The following is a 21,912-nucleotide window of genomic DNA, read 5'->3' as shown; positions in this document are numbered from 1 at the left end:
CTGCTATCATCTATGATATTAATAATATTTGATTGTACTTCATTTTTTGAGCTGTCTTTTTAGTCAGAAAAGTATCAAAATTTTCAATTTTATAGGTTCTTTTTCTACTTTTTTTTTAATATCTGAATTCTCTCCCTCCTCATTTATTAACTATTAATAATTTTTATATAAAAATACTCTTTCCGTTTAAAAATATAAGGTATTTTTTGAAGAGTTGTATGTTCAAAAATATAAAGTATTTTTAATCTTTTGAGGTGTAATCATTATCTTTTTTTTTTAAGTGTCCCTATTGATAACAAATTTATATTTATTATAGATTGTTTAATAGAGATAAATATAAAAAGATAAAGTTAATTTGAAAGTAGGTAATTACTTTATTAAAAATAAAATTTAATTAAAAATAATTTACATTTTTAAATAAAAAGGGTATAAACAAGCTTAAATGGACCAACCCTTGGCCCTAAAAAGGTTAGAATATTTATGTTTGAGCTTATTGTCTGTGTTCCCTCCCACTTTTTGCACTTTTTGACAAGCTGTTTCCAGCCAGCGTAGCTCGTCCGGTGTTCATACTCACTGACCCTAAAAATGGAGTTTGGTTACATGAACATTAACAAGCAGAAGAGAAAGCACAAAGGCATTATAATTGCCAAGTAAAGAATAAAACAGGAAACAAAATATAGAAAATAAAATGCCAAAGCAAACGAAACAAGACGTACACATCATCTATACGGAACCAGTTTCGGAAAATTAAAATTTGAATGGTCTAGATTTTTTGTAATTTTAATTTTAATTTTAATTTTTATAAAAAAAATTTATAATTTTTTTAATAAATATATTTATTATCAATTTGGACAGTACTGAGACTCAGAGTAGTTCAATTTAATATTATATTTTTCATAAATTGATTATCTAGATGTACTCTGAATAAGACAGTTTCAATATTAAATTTTTTAATAATTTTTATTTTATTAATTTTTTTAATAATTTTTTATTTTAATAAATATAAAATAAAAATTTAAATAAAAAATTTAAATCTAGACTTTACAGATAAAAATTTAATATTAAATTTAGAATGTTCAGAGTACATCTAGATAAATAATTTATAAAAATTATAATATTAAATTGAATCATCCAAATTAAATCAGTAATTTCCAAATTGATAATAAATATATTTATCAAAAAAATTTATAAATTTTATTTTTATAAAATATAAAACTAAAATTGAAAAAATTGGATCATTTATATTAAAATTTGATGGTTCAGATTTTTATGGATAATGATGAGCAGCACGGTGCTCAGCAAGAAACCGGTTTCTCATCTGTACTAAATTTCCTCTTAAAAAGATAAATGTTTTTCCCCCTTAACAGAAATGCTTTTCAAAGTTGGTGGAATGGAATGGAGATAAAAAGGCCACAACACCCGTATGCTATATATCTCTTAGACTCTCGCTTGAATATTACTTCATGTTTTTATTTTTCTATTCATCCTAAAATGAGGAGAAAAAATGTTTTATGATCTCTATCTACTCCCCCCCCACCCTAACTTGACATAATAAAGCATATATAATATTTGAAGGAAAATATATATATATATATATATATATAAAACTAATATAACATAAATATTTAAATATATAATTATATTTATATTTAGTTTTACAAAGATATAATTAAAATATATATACCTCTATTTTTTAAGTTTCACTCATCAATTTTTTATAATATAAAAATAATTAATTATCATGTTTGCCTTAAATTTTTTAAAAATTTCCTTTTCAATATAAAGCATCATTAAATTGATGAAAATTTTATCTTTCATATGGGCATTAAATGATTTAAATGCATCCTTGATATCTAAAATTTTGTTCTATTTAGGAAACTTTATTACTTACTCACTAAATTTACTATTTAGTTCTTTTGATTGATAATTATAGTAAATAAATATATCAACACTATAAATGAAACTCAACTGTCACAAAAATCTTTATGTTTATATCAAAGTAAAAATCATTCATACCATAAATTTTAATTTATTAGTTATTACAAAAAAATTTAAAAGTAATTTTTTTTAGAAGAACATCTTAACCATAATATATTAACTTGTGATTTTATGGTAGATATTAAGCACATAACATCTTCAAATTTTTATTATAGTGCTTGACAAAGTTTATTAGTAATATTTCTCATAATTTCTTTTATCAAATATAAAATAAAAGTAAAATTAAATGACATCAATATTTTAAGAGCATGTGCATGCGTCATCATTTTGTTAAAAATAAAAATCATATGACAATTATATCTTCAAGTTACTAAAATAGTTACACCATACATGCATAAAGGAGTACATATAAATCAAAGCTTTTATGATATGCTAACTTAGATAGAGGGGCTGAAAATATACGACCCTTATGTTTTATTTAAAAAAAATTAATTCCCCCTGGACCCCTGGCCTCCACCCTGTTTCTAAGGATCCTTAATTAATAATTTTTTTAAATCCATAAAACCGCAATTAACCTTATCATGTGCTTCCCCATCTAGTAATGAAATATTAATCTCCTTTGTTATTCATCATTATCGAATTAAGAAAAATAATTAAAATATTAATGAGGTTACATTAATACCTTAGTTTCCTTGTGGTGTTTATTAGTCTTCATTTCATTTAGAAGGCATTTTCTATACAAATTATATGTTGTTTAGTACTCCCTTCATTTAAAAATATAAGTATTTTTTGAGGAGTTGGATGTTAAAAAATGTAAGGTATTTTTAGTCTTTTGAAATATAATCATTGTCTTTTTTTAAAAAAAAAGTGTCCCTATTGATAAATGACTTTATATTTATTATAGGATGTTTAATAAGGATATATATGAAAAGATAAAATTAACTTGAAAATAAGTAACTACTTTATTAAAGGGTGAGATTTGATTAAAATGTTTTTTATTTTTAAATGAAGAGAATATTATTTTCATTCGGCCTTGTGAGTACTGAGTAGTCACCTTCTTGCCATACATGCCTAAAATAATATTATATTAGTTTCATCACCTTTTCATCTTTGCCTTCCATCGTTTTTTCTTTAATTTCTTTTTGGATTAATTGAACAATATTAAAAGATTAGTTGTCAATCTAGAAACTAACAATGGCAAAAACATGATTAGGTAGCAAGATTAGGAGAATTGGTGGCAAGTTAGAAGTATAAGATGTCAAGACAAAGAATTTAACCAAATTTCACTCCCTTTTAAACTTCATTATACCTCCACACTTTCTTCTCTTCCGTTTCATATTATCATGTTCTATTGCAAATAGAAGGATAATGTGTTAAAACAAACAAGCAATCATTAAATTAGCTTACATGTTCACGAAGCTATATCTTTGCATGTGAGTTACCCCCTTCCTCTCCTTAATATCAAATTAATTCGTTTCTAATCCATTTGTATAGCAAAAGTGTGCCTTTCCTTGTATACATGTCCAATTATTTCTTGAGTATATTTATTTTTACGTTGTTTTTCCTTACTTTATTGGGAAAAAAAACTGCAGTTTAATGTATGATGTAGCGTCTTGAAAGTGATTGTGCGCATGTTCAATGCCTGTTTGAAAAATCTGAAATATGTGTTGAGGATTGATTGCCAGTTCTTGTACTCCTTGTTTTGCCACTTTATGTTGAAAAGACATACATGCATGCGCTTGAGTGATAAGACGTGTATAAATTGCATGATTTTAAAAAATGAACAGGATCGGCCGGTTTGATTGGGAACTGACGACTTGTATGGCCCGATTGAGGCAACAAAACCGAAGAATAATCAAACGGTCAATGAACCGAAAAAACCAAAAAAACCAAACGGTCCACCAATTGAAGTGGTTCAAGAGATTAAATCTTGAAAAAAGAAAAGAAAAGAAAAGAAAGGGGGACGAATGGACGAGATCAAACCACAGATGATGATGATGAAGAGAGATGAAAAAATCAAAAAAATGGAAGGAAAAAAAAAAACAAGCGTTTTAAAGCAAATAACCATTTTAGATGTGTTTTTTCCTTCAGAAAATTAGCGAATCTGGCGTGAAATCATCTGATAGGATGAAACTTGGAAAGCTACCTTCAACAACACTGACAGGCCGCAGAGAGGAGAGGGAAAAAGAAGACGGCGCAGAGGTAATCTTGGAATAGGGTTTGGATATTAAAATATCATGTTTCTCCCTCCACGTGTAGGCTCAGTAGCTTTTTTAATATCTCATTAAATTATATAATATTATTGTGTTGAAAAAAAGTGGCCCGAAAAGTAGAGCTGGAAAACGAATTTATAAAATTTCTTACAAATTTTTTTAATATCTCAGTAGCTTTTTTATAAAAGAATTTTTTACGTAATTGAAACATAAAAATTTCTTATAAATTTTCTCACAGAACATCAATTTATGCATAATTTTTCACACATGTTTTTCATGGTTATGATATGAAAGAAATATCCATGAGAATGATATGAGAAAACATGCAAAAATAAAGAATTACAGCATTGCGGGTTCAATTTGGTGACAACTTTCTCACAACTTGTGGTCATAAAGAAATAAAAGGAAGGCTGTCAAAAAAAAAAAATAGTAAAACAAACTCCTCACAGACACAAGTTTTTACGAAAGTTGTGCCGTGAAAAACTTTTCTAAATGAAATAAGAGTTATCGTGTTTTTTTTTTTTTCGTGAAAACTTTTCTCAGATAGCTATACATGAAAAATATTCAAGTGGTTTATGGTGTTTTTGCAAGCAATTCTCACAGCTCACATCCGGAGAAAGCCTCTCCAAATAGTTTATGCGAGAAAGTTTTTTGAGAATTTGTTTCTTACAGTCAACTTAACGATGAGAATTTTTTTGAAGCATTATTCATAACAAAAGTTTTCAAGTTATTCATTTTAAGTATTTATCATAGATAATATATCAAGAAAACTTCTTTCAAATTCATACTGTGAGAAATTGTTATCATGAGAAATTCTCATTGATGAACGTTGTGAGAAAGTAGTTTAAGTGTATGTTCCCATTTTCAATTTTTAAATAATATTAATTAATTGAAAAATCATTTTTATGAAAAATATTATTTAATTGTATAATTTTTATTTTATATGAAGTTAATTATTAACTAATTAAAAAAATTCAGATAATATTGATTTTGTGTTCAAGATCAAACCATAAATTTTTTGCCTACATTTCTAAGGAAAGAATATTTTGTTTCCATTACAAATTTTCTCAGAATTTATATATTAATAGAACCTCTCTCAAATCCCTACCCATGAAAAATTATTATTGCAAACAATTTCTTAGAGTTTTATCATGTATGAGAAATCCTCATTAATAATAGGTGTGAGAAAGTTATTTAAATATATATATATATTTTTACAATTGTGCATAGTTGTTATTAACTTTATAAAAGAGGTTATATAACTAAACTAAGCCAAGCTTTAACACTTCAGGCTTTTGGGTTGAATCAAATACTTAAATTATTAGATATTATTTTATTTTTTAAGTCGATTTCAATAATTTTTATATTAAAAAATTAAGATTTTAAATTTTTATCTAATTTTAAGTTTATTTTATTATTAATAATAAAGAAATTTGGGTATTTTAGCTAAGCCCATATGGGTTCAGACTTGGTCCATATTTCTTCGAGTTCATTATTTTGAGGAAGATAATAATTGGAGGTTAGCTAAACTAATCACATATGAGATCCTTATAGTTATTTTGTATTATAAGTTATTAGTATTCTTTAAAAATTCAAAATTATTCAAAATAACTATTAATAAAATTTATATGGTTAAAATTAATTTTTTTATTACAACATTTTTAAGATAATTAAAAAATTATAGATAAAATTTATTTTTTAAAAATAAGGGAAAAATTTAATTTTTTTGGCAGAAGATAAAAATTTAATAATTTATTTATTAGTTTTTGAGAAAAATATAGAAAAATAAAAGTAAAAGATATTTAACATAAAATTTTTACATAAATTAATATAATACATATTTATTAATAATTATACTTCATTATTTTTATTTAAAAATAAATATAAAATTTACAAACTGGTTAAATGTTTGTAAGAAATTATTTAAAATTTAAAAATTTTGTTCATTTTCCTAACCATCAGCGAAATTCACTTTCATTTCCACTGCATCCAGCATCTTCCCCGTCATTCATTGCTCTGTGGACCCCATAAACCCATCCCCACCTACGTGGCACCTTCCTCCTTCCTGCACTCCTTTTAATCCTACCTTGTTCCCTTTATAAATAAATTCTCCTCACTTATCACCTTTATCTCCACACCGGCGCACGCACAATCTCTCTCTCTCTCTCTCTCTCTCTGATCTCTTCTCAGTCTTCGGCCATGGATCAGCTTCCAAAGCGCCCAGCAAACTTCACCCAACTCACTCCTCTCACCTTCTTGCTCAGAGCTACTTCCTCTTACCCTAATCGCATCTCCATCGTTCACGAATCCTCTCGCTTCACTTGGCCTCAAACTTATCATCGTTGTCGTCGTCTCGCTTCCTCTCTTCGCTCCCTCAACATATCCAAACACGATGTCGTAAGCACTATGCAAACAATACTACTTTCTCATTCTCGATAGTAATACGCTTATATATATATATATATGCTGACGATTCGTCAGTTTGATTGTGTACATGTTCAGGTTTCGGTTTTGGCGCCTAACATTCCTGCAATGTACGAGATGCATTTCGCTGTGCCTATGGCGGGTGCTGTGCTCAACACCATCAATACTCGTTTGAACGCTAACAATATCGCCGCCATTCTGCGTCACGCTCAAGCCAAAGTGCTGTTCGTGGACTACGAGTACGTGCCCAAGGCTCGTGACGCGCTTCGTTTGCTCCTGACTGATAACAATTCGTCACTTCCTCTTGTCATCGTCATCGACGACATCAACTCGCCGACGGGGATCAGGCTGGGAGAGCTGGAATACGAGCAACTGGTTCGTCATGGTGATCCGAATTATGTTACAGAGGAAGTTCAAGATGAATGGGATCCGATTGCTTTGAATTACACATCAGGAACGACTTCGGCGCCTAAAGGAGTTGTTTACAGTCACAGAGGCGCTTACCTCAGTACTCTGAGCTTGATTCTCGCATGGGAAATGGGAAGTGAACCGGTTTACTTATGGACACTTCCCATGTTCACTGCAATGGCTGGACCTTCACGTGGGGCGTGGCGGCGCGCGGTGGCACCAACGTCTGTCTCCGGAACGTCACAGCGTCTGGAATCTACAGAAACATAGCCCTTCACGACGTGACCCACATGTGTTGTGCTCCCATCGTCTTCAGCATCATGCTAGAGGGGAAGCCAGAAGCGGAGTTGAAATCTCCGGTTAAGATATTCACCGGAGGAGCCCCGCCTCCGCCGGCTCTCCTCGAACAGGTCGAATCCTTGGGGTTTCACGTGACTCATGGGTACGGGCTGACGGAGGCGACGGGACCGGCACTGATATGCGAGTGGCAGAAGAGCTGGAACCAGCTTGAGAGAAAGCAAAAGGCAGGACTGAAAGCTCGTCAAGGAATAAGCATATTAACAATGGCGGACGTGGATGTGAAAGACTCGAGGACGATGAAGAGCGTACCGCGAGACGGTAAAGCCATGGGAGAGATCGTTCTGAGAGGAAGCGGGATAATGAAAGGTTATCACAATGACCCCGAAACTTCCTCAAAAGCTTTCCAAAATGGCTGGTTCTGGACCGGTGATGTGGGGGTGATACACCCAGATGGGTACGTCGAGATCAAGGACAGGTCAAAGGACGTGATTATATCCGGCGGAGAGAACATCAGCAGCGTGGAGGTTGAGTCGGTGCTTTACACGCATCCGGCAGTGGCGGAGGCGGCGGTGGTGGCAATGCCTCACCCAAGGTGGGGGGAGAGTCCATGTGCATTCGTGGCGTTGAAGAAGAAGAAGTTGGAAAAAGTTGTGGACGAAGGGCAGATCGTACGTCATTGCCGGAAAAAGTTGCCGTCTTTTATGGTTCCGAAGGCAGTGAAGTTTATGGAGGAGCTGCCAAAGACGTCGACGGGGAAGATTCAGAAGTTTGAATTGAGGGAGAAGGCCAAGGAATTGGTCGCAGCATCGGAGATTAATACAGCAAATAAGACGAAGAAGAACAAGTGTAGCCATGGAGTTAATAACCAAAATATTGGAGGAGATAATAGTGCGCAGATTTTGGCTCACTCTCGTCTGTGAGTCTGAAACCTTTCAATTGGAGAGTTTCAGACAAGTTCCCTGTGCACTGTGAGAATACCAGATTTTCGATTTTCCTTTAATATAAATATATTTATATGTGCAGTTATTTTCAATATACATATAGGGGCCAGAAAAAAAACAGAAAAAATTGGTGGAAAGTACCTTTTAAAAGAAAAATTAGTCCCAATATATAATTGTGTTTGAAGGACCAAAAGTTAATATTTTATTCATTAAATAAATTAAACAAATGACTAAAATACCCCTCTCTTTAAATCAATAAAATTTAAAAAAATAAAATAAAAGCTACTTGTTCAACACATATAACCTAAGTCAAGAACTTTGCACTCAAGTCAGAAATCTATACCCCAAGCCAATAATTTTGTACTTTAGTTAGAAGCCTTACACCCTAACCCATAACCTTGCACTCAAGCCAAAAGTCTTAACCTTGAGCCATAAGCCTTGTACTTCAAGTTAAAAGCCTTGCACCCAAGCAATTTAGGGATGTAAGGCTTTGATCATTTTATTCATTTTTATTTAGAATATGAATATTCTTCTTATTTTTATTTTCATTAACTTTGATCAATTTAAGGGGAGCAAGAAAATAGATGGGTTAATGAGAACGATGGAGAATCTCTTTTTTTCGCATCACAGCCTCTCAGGACAATAATCATATATACACTTTCCAGTGGCGAAAGGAAAAGAAATCATAAAGTAAAATATACCAACCATCCTTTTATTATATCTTAATTATACAACCATCTTTTTTTATTTTAAAAACTCATATAAGATCTCTTAAAATTAAAATATATGATACATAAACCTTCTGTATATATTTGAGATTCTATTTTCATCCATTTAATTGTCAGTTGACTGTTAAATTTGATTCTTAAATTTTTAATTTGACCAAAATGTCCCTCTTTAAAGTCAGAATTATTTAAAAATCTATATTTGCCAAAAAAAATTTTGTATGCAATTACGGAAATATAAAAATTATACTTTCATAATTTTACTACATTATAAAATATGTTAATTTTTATAATATTAGAAAATTCTAATTTTTAACTTTCGGACTTCCAGTGTGTGGCTGGGGTGCAAGGTTTCTAGTTCGAGGTACAAGGCTTCCAGTTTCGATGCAAGGCTTCTGGCTTGGGGTACAAAACTTCTAATTTAGGTGCACGGTTTCTTGCTTGAAGTACAAGACTTTTGGTTTAGGATACATGATTATTAGTAGAGATGTAAGGCTTTTGCTTGGGGTACAATGCTATTGGCTTGGGGTGTAAAGCTATTGGCTTAAGATGTAAGGCTTATAGCTTGGGGTATATGTGTTAAACAAGCAACCTTTGTTTTCTTTTCTTTTTTTTTTTTTCAATCTTATTGGTTTAAAGAGAAGGGTATTTTGATCATTTGTTCAAGTTGTTTAATGACTAAAATATTGGCTTTGATCCTTCAATTATATTTGGTCCTTGAGACTAATTTTCTTTCTAGTAATGTCATTTTCACCAAAAAAATTTTAAATTCTTTTTTCACATTAGACGCAACCCTCAGGCTTTTTTAGGCAAAGGGGCAGTTTTTTTTTTTTGGTGCAAGAATCTTCAGGCTTTAGTTTCACTAAAATTAAACTTGATCCGCCAGTAATAATTTTATATAATAAACTAAAAAAATTTCTTATATTAAAAGTAATATTGTTCATGGTATAGTTAAAAGGTATTATGTGAATATCTCTCTTGATGAAAATTTAAATATGGGTTTGACACATTAGAAAATAGCATTTGCCCTAGGCCCACCCCTCGCTAGTAACATATTGTTCTTTTACATGGTGGGGTTTATTTGTATCATTTTAATATTTTGAATTTTGAATTCTATAGATTTAGAGGAATGGAAATAATAGGATACGGTGATAATTATCATTGAAATTCACCTTAATTTTTAAATTGAGATTGAAAAAAAAAAATATATGCGTGGATCGAATTTAAATCTTCTATGGCTGAGATTAGTGAATTTATATAAAGTTTTTATTTTTTTAATATTTTTTTATAAAACATAAAACCTCTCATTTCTTTTTTAAAAATACAAATTTCAAGATATTCACGTGGATTTCCAATTTCTAAGGTATTCAAATCATTGTAATAAATGACATGGTCCTTGCGTCTTGCACTCTCCTTGTCTTTTATAGTATAGCAGCTGCGGCGCCATGCAGACTTCAAGCAGGCAAAAATTCTCTCATTTTTCTTTCCCATTCTCTCCCCCAACTTTTCCTTTTCTATTCGTTGTATCAAGATTTGTTCATATTTGATCTTTTATAAAACTATTATTAAAATACTAAATTATAAAAAAAATAAATAATCAAATTCAAACAACTAAAATTTAAAAAAAAATAACTATTAATCCTTATAGTTGTATTGTATTTTGTTATTAACCCTTAAACTTTTGTTTCATTATTCCAAGTACCTATAGTTTTTTTCTTGTATAATGTTAGTTTCTTTATTTTTAAATATGCCCATAAAGATTATGATATAGTATTAACGATGTTAAATTATCTAGCATAACTAATATTATTTCAATGGGATTAGATTTTATTTTGTTTATTAGTACATACTTCAAGCTCTTCTCTTCACCTTTGTTTTGGTTTCATTCACCATACCATGATATTGTAGTTTATTTTTTCCCCTCATTTTAATGCTGTTGGTTGTTATTTTTGGTTAATCTTGATGTTAGAGTAGTTTAAAACTAAATATCACCAAAAAAAATTCACAATAATAATAATTTTTGTCGGTCAAAATCTTTCAGTATATTCTTTCTTACACACAACAGATGTAAGCATGGAATCACTTGGATTAATTTTTGTTTTGGCAAGGCTCGGATGTGATATTAGGCTCACATATTTATATTTCTATAAATAAATAATGAGAATCTTCTATTAAATTATATTATCTATCTACTATATAAGAATAAAACTACAAGCAGCATCTGATGACGATATGTGTCCCTTGGTGTATTTTGCTTTGTCTGTCTTTTAATTTTTAAAAACAAATAAAACTACCTTACCCTTAAATATATTTCCATTATCTCAACTTCATAAAAAAGTAGAACTGCAAGCAGCATTTGACGACGGTATGTGTTCCTAATTTTATTTTATTCTATTTGTTAATTTTTAATTTTTAAAATAAATAATTTTAATTTTTAAAATAAATAAAACTAACTTACCTTCAAATATCTTCCTATTATCTCAACTTTCTAAAAAAATAGAATTGTAAGTAACATCTAACAATGATACATGTTCTTAACTCTATTTTGCCTTATTTATTTTTCAATTTATAATTTTTAAAATAAATATAACTACCTTACCTCCAAATATCTCCCCATTATCTTAACTTTCTATTTACATAGTCATAATTTCCAAGTTCTAATTTAAAAATAATAAGAAAATTACATACCACAAGTAACATATGATTACACCACGTGTCCTTAATTCTAATTTGCTTTGTTTATTTTATAATTTTTTAAAATAAATAAAATTACTTCACCTCCCCCAAATATAACTACTTTATCCCAACTTCTCATTAACTTATTTATTTATAATTTATAATTTTAATTCAAAAATAATAAGAAAACTATGCACTGTTGTTACAACATTTTACTACGATGACATGTGTCTCTTATTCTATTTTATTTATTTTTTAGTTTTTAAAAATAAATAAAACTACCTTACCCCAAATATTTCCCTACTATCTCAACTTCTTATTAATTTACTCATAATTTCAAATTCTGTTTTAAAAATAATAAATGAAATTCATGTTTTTGATTGTATAAAAAAATGAAATTCAAAATTTTAATTTCAAATTAATAAGTAATCAAAATTTGATAGACGAATATATTATGGTTGTTGAATATTTTCTGAATATTAGGACCACTCATAAATGTTGATATGGTTTGTAAATAAGAAACTATAAATTTAAGTGGATTTAGGAAATCCAAATATGGAGGGCTGACTTGAAAAAATATTATAAAAGCTTATAATAATGCAAATGACACAATGAAGAAAAATAAGAATGAGAGTGCACAATTAAACCATGAAATTCAAATGTGAATCAATTGTAGAGTATTGAAAAGGCACTTGTTTAACAACATAAATCTGTAATGAAAAGAATTCATCAAGAAAAAGAATCATAACATACCATAAGAGAAACACCACTTGAGAAAACCGATAGAGAAGAAGAAGAAATTGTTAACTATGGCAGGCAAGGGGAAGGAAAAAAAAGGAAGAGGAAGAAAGGAAGATTTCACACACCCAGGCTTCTAACGTAAACACAATTTTGAGAGATGATAACTTCAGGAAAAGCACTTTTGAATGAAATATAAGAAAATGGGGATTGTCTATCCCTGTAACTCATTGTGATTCTCAATCTCCTTCACATATGATTGGCTTCAATAAAAAATAATAATAATTTAAGCAAAAAAAATTCTTATTTCTCTATTTTATAAATACTACCATAGGGAGAGCACATCATGGATCAATCAATTACAGTTTATGAGTTGTCAATCCAAATTTAGGTGAACGACAAATTAATTTAATTAATGTTTTATTAAATGGCATTCTCGTATATTTTATTTCCCTTCCGATTCATCCAATATGACAGTGTGGACAAAAATAGAGTGGTCAATATACTCTATAGTTATTAAACTGCGGCTCATGGACCATCAATAAGCATTGTTTTTCCAAAACACATTCAACACACGGAATCAATAATGGCACGGTAGCCATCGGCAATTTTCATGAAAGATACATTGATTTAAAAATAATAATAATGAGAAATTCAAGTTCAAAGGGGAAAGCAAAATGAGAAGAATATATAACACCAACAACACTATGTACTCTTGATACTTGATAGCAAAGAGTTTTCGAACTAAACATGTAAATATGAATTGGAAGAAACAAAATCTTTGTCTTTTAGTTTTATTTATAAGCTGTTTCCAATATATTTAATTGAAATTAAGAAAAATATTAAAATTCATTAATTTTATCTAAAAAATTTTCATAATAAGATTCTAATTTTATCCCTATTAAATACTCCCCTTGTCCTATTTATAGAATATACAAAAAAATTAATTTTGATCCTATGTATAAGACATTTCACTATTTTCTAAGTCTTCTTTAACTTTCTACCTTATTAAATGCTAAAAAAATTATTAAAAATAATTCTTTTTCTTTATTAAGAGATAGAGGTAGAAATTGGAAGCTTATTAAATTTTAAGGTAGAATTAATGAGGTTTAATTCTTTTTTATTCTAATCAAATATCCTAAAAATGATTTATAAATAAGACCAAAGGGAGTATACTTACTTTAATAATATATTTTCTCTCATCAACATTCAATAGGAAGTTAAGGAGGAAATTTGTGATAAAAAATTAAAGATGTAACTAATAAATATGACAAAAAAATCTTTCATTATCTACCTTATAAATATGACTAGAGAAAGTTTGGGCATGTCTGGTTTCTATTTTTAAAGACTATTTTCTATTTATGAGAATAAAAAAAATTAAAAAACTTGTTTGGATAAGTGTTTTGAATTCAACTGCTTTCAAAACAATCATTATTTTTGTTTTTATAAAAAAATAGTAAAATTATTTTATTTTATTTTTCTTATTTTCAGAACATATTACATTTAATTATCAAAAAATTTTGTTATCTTAACCAATTTTTATCATAAATCACCATTATTAATCACCTGCAAACATCACTATTAACTTATTTTTTAATTTTAAAATTATGTTTAAATTAAATAACCAAAAAATATTTTATTTTATTTTGAAAAACAATTCTAAAAATTATATTATAAAAAAATTAAAAATAAAAAATGAGAACAGAAAGTAAAATGTATATCATTGAAGTTGATTTTTTTTTTAAAATTTTTGAAACTGCATTAATTTCCAAGAGTTAGTTAATGCAAAATATGTTTAAAAAAACATTTCTATTGTAGATTTTTTTTGGGGACTGAAATTACTATTGTAGATTCAATAAATTGAGAGTGGGATTTATCATTTGCATGAATGTGTCAGTGCCGTGCATTTTGTATTTTTTATTTTAAATGTAATCCGGAAATCAAGCCCCCCATTAACCAACTGACTGTATCTACCCACATCAATAATTGTTCATATATAGTGAGACGTTTCTTTAATTGGGACCTCAAATCAATGTTTGATCGATTGCTCCGTGTAATTCCCATTGACTAATTGATTTATCCAATTATTGGCACACAAAAAAATGATTTATCCAATTGAAAATGACCATGTTAGTCATGTGGTAAGATATTTTATTTTATTAATACCATGTGGCCCAAATAATAGCAGCATGGACCCTTTAAGCATCATTTAAAATTTGATTCCTGAAGATGTGTATAAAAAAATATTATTTGAGAGAGAATAATTTTTTAAATGGTGCTTAGATTCCTCGAAGAATTAGTCCTACTCACGGGTGTCATTTGTGGGGATATCTTGAACAATCAAAAAAAGATATTTTATTAGTACTAGATAAAAATAAAAATAATAATGATAGAATAAAGAGGGTCACAATGCCCAATCCTCTCGCAGAGTGTAAGTAGCAGATTATCTGAACATTATGTTTTGATAGGATTTAAATCCTTTGAAATTGGAATTGGTAAATTTAGGTGAAGTTTTTTTTTTTCTCAGTATTTTCTCACGCTTTGTTATTTTTTATAAAATATAAAATCTTCTTTCTCTCTCTTTAAAAGTAAAACTTCACAAAAATTTACCAATTCCAACTTTAGAGGATTTAAATCTGTGGATATGAATTTAAATCCTCTAAAGTTGGGATTGATAAATTTAGGTAAAGTTTTCTTTTTTAGTATTTTTCTTAATATTTTTATTCAGATTTTGGAAGAAAGAAGTAAATGAGCAAATTATCGCTGAATTTTAGATCCAATAACACCATAGACCTTAAACTTATTTATTATATAAATTATTTCATTAACTTTTAAAAATGGTGCAATATGATCTCTCTTATTAATAAAAGTTAACTTTTACTATCAGTTAACTAGCAAAGGATCTCAAAAATTATAAAAAAGGCCCAAAAAATTATAATAAATGACTAAAAAATGATAGACAAAGACTAGAAAATTATAATAAAGGACCCAAAAAAATTTTGATCCTTTTCTGTAATTTTTGAGATCCTTTTCCATCATTTTTTAGTCAATGAATGGTCAACATCAATTTTTGTTAATGATATGAGCCAAATTATACCATTTTCAAAAGTTGAGAGAATATTTTACACAACAAGTGAGTTTTTAAAGTCTATGAAGTTATTGAATCTAAAGTTTAGTAGATAATTTGTTCAATTATCCAAAAAGATGTGCGTGAGTGTGACTATTGGTAAATTATTCAACCGGATCTGAATAAGCAAGTCCAAATCAACAGATGAGAAAATGTGAAGTTTCTTTCCTTCACTTTTATGATCTTTAGCATTTACTTAACGATGAGTTAATTATTTTGGTCAAAAGTGAGTTAATTAGTAATTAATATGTTTGAGTTCTTTTTTTATTTTGTTTTTACGTACTCTTACCCCACGCAAGCCACCCAAGTCTTAAATTTTTAATGAATGTTTGAATTCTCGACTATGAGTGAAACCACACAGCAAATCGTTGAGCTTGTAAACAATAAAAAAGTTATAGAGTTCTATTAATTGATTTGATTTCTTAAAAGCAATTTGAAAAATAAAAGAAAAATTAATTAGAAGAATATACACCAAAGGTCATGTATGGATAAAAATTAAATGAGTCTAAAATAAGTGAAAATCAAGATCCCGTTTAGTTCACTACTATAGATTTGGTCATATATGACTCCTTATATTTGATGGTTATTTAGTGGACCGTCAAATATATGGAGGCGGGATTTTATATTTGACGGTTCCCTATGGTAACTGTCAAATATAAAAAATACACAGTCTTAAGTTTAACGGTTGTAAAAGAGAACTGTCAAACTTAAGAAAAATATATTTATTTAAAAAAAATCTTATATTTGATAGTTTTAGTGAAGAACCATCAAATATTAAGAAAAACACTTGACGGTTGCTATAGACAACCGTCAAGTATTGAAATTTAAAATACCTTCCCCTCTTCATCTTCTTCATTATGCCGTCGATAGCTCAGTTTGCTCTCCACGAAATTAGCCTTTCCCCATCATTTATTTGAAGTTTTAGTGTTTGCCCACCCATTTAAAATTCTATCTCGTCTGTTCTTGCTCTCTTTTAGCTCTGTGACTATGAGTAAGCGATTTTTCTTTGTTTTTATATATGGGTGTTGGAATTTATTATTGTTTTAGCATTTTTGGACTCTCCAAATTGTTTTAAAGGTTCCATTATGCTCATTATAGTTGTGAATCATGAAATTGCCATTGGGCATCCATTGGCTGACTTGATTTTAGAGCGTTGTGAGTTGTTTTTTCTCAATTTTTGGTGAGTAATTCTGCCTATATTGCTTAAAAATTACTTGTTGTTGATGATTTTAATTTTTTATTGTTGGAATTGTATTTTTTGAATCTTATGTTGTAGAAATTGAATTTTTGTACATATTGCTATAGTTTTTTTGTTGATTAATATTCTGTACGTACAACTTGAATTTTTTAGTGTTAAATCTATCTACAATTGTGTGATTTTTGTGTTGAAATTTTCTACTTATTAGTTATTATAATGTGAAAGAATTTAGATTAATATATATTTTTGCTATTGTATTGTAAACTTTGTTGTTGTAGTTATGACTAAGTAGAGTTAAATTAGATTGGATTAAATTATTCAGGGATGAAATTTAGTGTGAAGTGAGGGCAAAATGCCCAAAAAAAGTCTTATTTCTAAGTCAATATGTTGCTGAATTTTTATTTAAAAGTAATTAAATTAGATTGAATGGGGATAACATTAAGTATGAATAGAAAGCACACTTAATTTCTTGAGAAATTAAGCATAGTTGCAAGTATTTATTTTAATTTAGCTTAAAAAGAGGATTATGTTGCATGTGGTGGCTCATGACTCTTGGATGGTTTTAACTTTTAAGTAGTTAATACTTTTTGTGTTTGTCTGAAGCACTCCTCTAATATGATTGAGCCACTAGTTACATTTTCCTAATTAATTTTTGATAGATGGGGATTACGGAAAAGACATGTATGTTTGTGAATCAAATGTCAAAGAAATACTTGGATGGGGTTAAAGAATTTATTAGGTTTGCACTCAAGCATGATGATAATCATAACAGTATTGTGTGCCTTTGTGTAAGATGTGATATGTTGAAGCGAGTTAGTAAGAGTGAGTTAGAAGATCATTTAGTGTGTCATGAAATAGATCAAACTTACAACTATTGGTATAAGTAGGGTGAGGCAAAGAGCGTGACCAAAGGTAGTTGTAGTAATTTTGTGTCACATGATTTCGACATAAATATAGAAAAGGTAGATTGTGTTGAAGAGATGGCCAATGCAATTAAGGAATAACTTGAGGACTCTCCTAAAATGCTTGAGATTTTGAAAAGCGATGCAAGCACACCCTTGTACAATGATTGCATAGAATTCTCAAAATTGACTGCTGTGCTGAGATTGTACAACTTAAAAACAAGGGGTGGTTTGACTGATACAATTTTCACAAAATTTCCTTCTCTTATTCATGAAATGCTATCGAAGGGTAATAATCTTTCAACGCGACCATACAATGCAAAACATGTCTTGTAATCTGTGGGCATGAGTTATGAGAAGATACATGCTTGCTCCAATGATTGCATTTTGTTCAAAAATGAATATATATCATTAACTCATTGTCCTAAATGCAATGCATCATGCTATAAGGATAATGGAACGAGTCTGGAGAAGGTATTATAGTACTTTCCCATAGTACCTAGATTTAGACACTTGTATAGCAGTGCTGTTGATTCAAAAATTTAACATGGCATGCAAATGAGAGGATTAAAGATGGGAAGCTTTGGCATCCTGTTGACTCTCCTCAATGGGAAAAGATTGATTATAAGTACCTTGAGTTTCTAAAGGAATCTAGGAACATATGCCTCACACTATCTATTGATGGAATGAATTCACATAGACTTCAAAGTAGTGCTCATAGTACATGGCCAGTGATTTTGGTCATTTATAACTTGCCGCCATGGTTATACATGAAGCACAAGTATTTGATGATATCCATGCTAATTTTAAGGCTAAAACAACTAGAAAATGATATAAACATACACTTAATTCCTCTAATTGAAGACCTAAAGCTATTGTGGAAGAATGTTGTTGAGGTGTATGATGACTACATGAAAGAAAAATTTAATATGAAAGCCTTGTTGTTTGGAACAATAAATGACTTTTTAGCCTACGGTAATTTATTAGGGTATAATATCAAAGAAAAACTTGGATGCCTTATTTATGAAGACAGTACTCATTCAATGAGGTTAGAACATGGAATGAAGAATATTTATTTGGGACATCATAGATGGTTACATGAAGGACATTATTATCGAAGATTAAAAAAATATTTCAATAAAAAATTGAAAGAAGGTAAGCCACCTCCATGGTTATCCAGTGAGGAGTTATTTGAAAAGGTTAGGAATATAAATATTGAGTTTGGGAAATCTTTTGTAAAGCATATTAGGACTAGTGTGTAACACCCTCAAATTTACAAACTGATTTTTCACAAATTATTAATTTAACAAATCATTTTTTTCATTGACCCCTTATCATACCCTTATCATGGTAGAAAAATTTCTACCACGATACATCCAAGATAATATACCACAGGTCTTAAAATATCTCAAAAAGCAATTAGAACCATGAGGGACAGACAGGATCCTCATGGCATGATATTCAAATCAGGTCATGAATCAAGAGGGACAAACATAATCCTCTTGGTCATATAAATGCATTTAATAAAAAGGATTAGAGTTTACATGTTGTCAAAATAAGATATGTCCTAGGTTAGTACAAGATACATTGTATAATACAAAATGAGAGGCAATGTAAAAGATGGTGTCTCATACACCAAAGTTATGCCTCTGGTGCTTTCTCGGTCGGACTCGCTCCTGTAAAAATGTTAACCACGGGGAATGAGACTTAAAAGTCCCAGTAACCAAAAATTAATATGTAATGATGCATGCGGATGTAACTAATCATGCGATTGCTAAGTGGGCACACAAAACATTTAACCGAACAATATTTTTCGACAAATTGAACAAGTATTTAATTACATGACTGCACCTTATATCCTCCTTTCGCCATGCTCGAACACCAAATTACCCAGCCAAAGGTGAGTTGGACCAAGCGACACGCCACTCATTGGGTCCAATGAGGGCTTATCACATGGTAATAATTAACCGAATAGAAATTTCTATTAACACCATATATTAAAATACCCTGACAAGTCATGCATCATTCAAATATCCAAACAGGAATATAGCCAAACAATAATATCTCATCATGATAAACAAAAATAAATTTTTGACCCACTTGGCAATAATTTCAAACAAGTATATAACAGTATTTATTTTCAATAATTCATAATTTTTTCAAACAACAAAACAACACATAACCATTCACAAACACACTCATCACAACACATTAATAATGGTTACCTTGTGTCTTAAATAACAAGTTCTCCTTCACAACTCCTCTTTCACCACTATCTTTGTCAACACAATCTACATAATTATTTCATAATACTATATATTAATTTTATATTAAAATAAATAACTCTAATTTAAAGAGTTAGAAAATCTTAGATCTATAATCCATATTAACACTAATTTAAGATTTATGCCTCATTTAACTTTTCAAATTCTTTTCTAAAATTTTCATACCCTAATAAACTATTTTTAAGCCTCAAATCACTTCTAGTATCACAATTTCATCCTTCTATATTCTAAAAATTCGTTCAAAAATAAATTAAAAATTTTAGAATTATTCTGAAGCCTCAAATCACCTTTCTATAACCTCAAAAATACCTATTCATACTTAAGTAAATATTTAATAATCAGAGGTTCATCCCTACATCTTAGATTCAACATAAATTCAATCATATAGATCTAGAGTTTAACTCAAAAATTTTTAAACATGAGTTTCAACCTCAAAAAAATATTTTATAATATTTATTATATCCCTAAGAACTTCAACCTATATTTTTAATCCATCATATCATCAGATTAACTATCCTATAAAAAATTCTAATCAAAATATTTGCTCTATTCTATAAAATAATCATATCACTAGAAAGCTAATACTATTTAGAAAATAACTATGAAATTAATTTTGTAATTAAATAATTTTTTAAATGCTAATCTAAACAGGAAAGTTGGAGCATACCTGAAGAAAAAGAAAATAATCCCCCTTCCTTTTTATACATGAAGACGCCTCTTTTCTTCCCACATTTAACCAATGTGGGACTTAGAAACAACAACCTTCCACCTTTTTTTTTGTTCCTTCCACCTTCTCTTTTTTTTTTAACTAACACACACACATAAAAAAATTATTTATATATTCTAAATTTTAAAATTATATCTTAACTAAATATTTCTTATGTGGTTTTAAATTTAAATTTTTTAATTCATAAGTAAATGCCTAACCATAATATTATTTCCGAATAACCTCAAATAATATAAATTCTTATTATTATCATTTTTTATCCTCAATAAAACCTAATTCCACAATTTCTTTATTATCTAAAAATCAGGATGTTACATAGTGGGTGGAAGAAGAGATCTATTTTTTTTTTAAGTTACCATATTGGAAGACCTTGGATGTGAGGCATTTTCTTGACTTGATGCACATTGAGAAAAATATGTGTGACAATCTTGTTGCGACATTGCTACATATTCCAATAATGACTAAAGATAGAATCAATGCGAGGTTAGACATGATTTGTATGTGAATAAGAGAAGACTTGGCACTAGAGGAGAAGAGAAATCATATATTTCTTCGTCTAACGGCTTACACACTATCTAAGGAAGAGAAAAAGTCTTTTTGTGAGCTTCTTATTGCAATTAAAGTTTCAAAGGGATGCTCTTCCAATATTCCAATATTAAGAACATTGTGTCAATGAAAGACTTGAAATTGAAGAGTTTAAAATCACATGATTGCCATGTATTAATAGAGAATTTTATTCTAGTGGCCATCCGTTCAATTTTACCAAATAAAGTGTGAGCCGCAATCACAAAACTATGTTTCTTCTTCAAGTCGATCTATAGTAAAGTTATCGACTCTCTCAAATTACGAAGATTGTAAGGCTTAATAATAAGGACATTGTGTGAGCTTGAGATGTTTATTAGGGCTGAGACAAGAAGGCATGAGAGATAGTACTATATCTCGTCATAGACTTTTTATATTAGGCCAGATTGATAAATCTAGAAATATTGTTAATGAATCAGTTTAAGAACTTATCAAAAAAGTTGTAAGTGTTTAAATAATTATATTATCAAATAAATTTATTCATTAACATGTGCTCGTTATATAACATTATTACTACTCAAGCTGCCATTTTAGAAGAAGTCTCTAGAGGTGAGATTTCAAAGACTGAAGATATATTGGAAAGGGCATTAGGCCATAAAGATCACCCTGGTCGTGTTAGAGGTATTAGCCTTGATGTCACTAGAAAACAAATACTAGGGTCATCATAAAAGGAAAAGGCCAAGGGTATGGCTACTATAGAGGAGGTCGATGAGCTGAGACAAGAGGTA

At 29.3% G+C, this 21,912-nt stretch overlaps 1 pseudogene; it reads left to right on the top strand.

The window, feature by feature from the left end:
- Positions 1-6,300: 6,300 nt before the first annotated feature.
- Positions 6,301-8,401, top strand: LOC129303976 (trans-cinnamate:CoA ligase, peroxisomal-like; annotated as a pseudogene).
- The last annotated feature ends 13,511 nt before the right edge of the window (positions 8,402-21,912 follow it).

This window comes from Prosopis cineraria, unplaced genomic scaffold (assembly GCF_029017545.1).
Source record: "Prosopis cineraria cultivar Desert tree isolate PC_DT_omini unplaced genomic scaffold, ASM2901754v1 PC2, whole genome shotgun sequence".
Taxonomy (NCBI): Eukaryota; Viridiplantae; Streptophyta; class Magnoliopsida; order Fabales; family Fabaceae; genus Prosopis; species Prosopis cineraria.
This window is presented reverse-complemented; position numbering and strand designations above follow the sequence as displayed.